Source organism: Lupinus angustifolius, chromosome LG18 (assembly GCF_001865875.1).
Source record: "Lupinus angustifolius cultivar Tanjil chromosome LG18, LupAngTanjil_v1.0, whole genome shotgun sequence".
Taxonomy (NCBI): Eukaryota; Viridiplantae; Streptophyta; class Magnoliopsida; order Fabales; family Fabaceae; genus Lupinus; species Lupinus angustifolius.
In genome coordinates this window covers 4,932,616-4,934,577 of record NC_032026.1, presented here as the reverse complement: position 1 = coordinate 4,934,577, position 1,962 = coordinate 4,932,616, and positions in this window count along the sequence as shown.

The window sequence follows — 1,962 nt, the reverse complement described above, 5'->3', positions numbered from 1 at the left end:
GGGCTCGTCTTGGTTTCACGTCGCCTACCTTATGGATTGCTCAGTCTTTTTAGGACTGGCTGGTGAAGAATTATAACTAGAGGAATGATCTTCTATTCTTGATAGGTATTTGGTGAGCTTAGAGATGGAGAAATAATACCATTCTAATTAAGGGACTCTTAGCTGGATGTTAATCTGATGACTCAATTTACTCACTAGGAATTTTGGGATTAATGCAGCTATGGGTCCATTACGACTTTGGAGGAAAACCCCCTTATGACTTGTTGGTGTTACTCGGAGTTGGGCCAAGTCAAATTGAACGTAGATGGTATATGTATCAGAAGCTCTTGTATAATGTGAGGGAGCGGCATCCTCTAGGATGATAAATGTCAGTGGATGTCTCGTTTTTCTGGTAACTATGGTGAGGGGTCCTCAATTTTAGCAGAACTTTAGGCTATGGAAAATGGGTTGTCCCTGACTTGGAGTCTTGGTTTCTAGAATGTGGTTTTGAAAAGCGACTGCTTGGAAGCTATTTAGTTGATTCATGAGGAGATTCTAATTCGGATTACTTGCATTCTATTTGGATCAACAGTATTAGATCTTGGTTGGCTCTTTCTTGGGTTGTCAAAATATCCTTTATTACGAGAGATGCTAATATGGTGGCAGACTTCATGATTAAATTAGGTTCTCACTCAGCGGATGAGAGGAAGGTGTGGGACTCAACCCCATCAGATTGTCAACCGTTATTGCAGTTAGATCTTTCCTTGTTAGTTTAGTTTTGTCCATCCTTTCCATTGTACCAATAAAGATATCGTTCTATTCAACCGATAAATTTGTGAACCAATTCTCATGTCGATACGATATATCAATTATACTGAAGATACAATTAAATCGATCAAAAGTAAAAAATATCACTCAAAGTGTATGGTACCGTAACTTTGTATATGAAAAAATTAATACTTTTCAAAATAATACATTTAAGATTCGAACGTTAACTCTAGTTATTTGTAAAATGATCAATGAACAATTTTGAATTATATGTTTCAAATATTAATAATACTATTTATAAATTTATTATAAAATATAACTTAATTGATACGCGATTTAATTAATAAACTCTGGTTAAACTATTGTACTACCGTAGGAGTATTCTAACTGATATAATAATCTGTACACCTCTTGAAATTAGTTTGTCACTCTATAAAATAATTTTTAAATACTTCTTTATCTAAAAATATTCCACTAAAATATTCTTTAAATTTAGTAGAATCCGTGTATAAAGATAGTTTTTTGTCATTAAATATTATATTCCATCTTCTGAATACAATACACGGATTCTTCTCCCTATTTATAGTTTAAAATATTTTATTTGTGAATTTTAATGTATAGTATAGAACTTCTAGAAATAGATATGTAGAAATCAAACAATAATCTAAACTAGTCTAAAAAAACACAAATATAAATTTTATAGTCACCACAATTTGAATAAGAAACAATGACTTAATAGTAGACTTAACACAAAGTACATGAACATAAAATATTAATATATATTTAATTCATATTTTACTTTTCTAATTAATGAGAACACAAATAATACATGAAATGATACAAACTTTGAAATAGAAAGTGTGGCTCTTATCTCAACTAACCATAGAATCAATTAGACCAAACACCAAATAACAACTCCTTGATCTTGTTCCAACGATAACTAATAATTGCATTAATCATGTCAAGATTGTGAAGAAAATACACATATGCACAAGTAAACACATGTCTCAATCTTCAAATCATTCAAAACCTTCCATATTTTAGTTTGACAAATTGGAAGTTTTTGCTTTAACTTTCACATACATATTACCCTCCTCTCTAATAGTTACAACAAGATCTTGAAGTGTCACTTATATCCCTTCAAATTCCACATTATGTTTTGATTTTCTTGATTATGAGTTTTTTGTATCTGCTGAAATATGTGAGTTCAACATC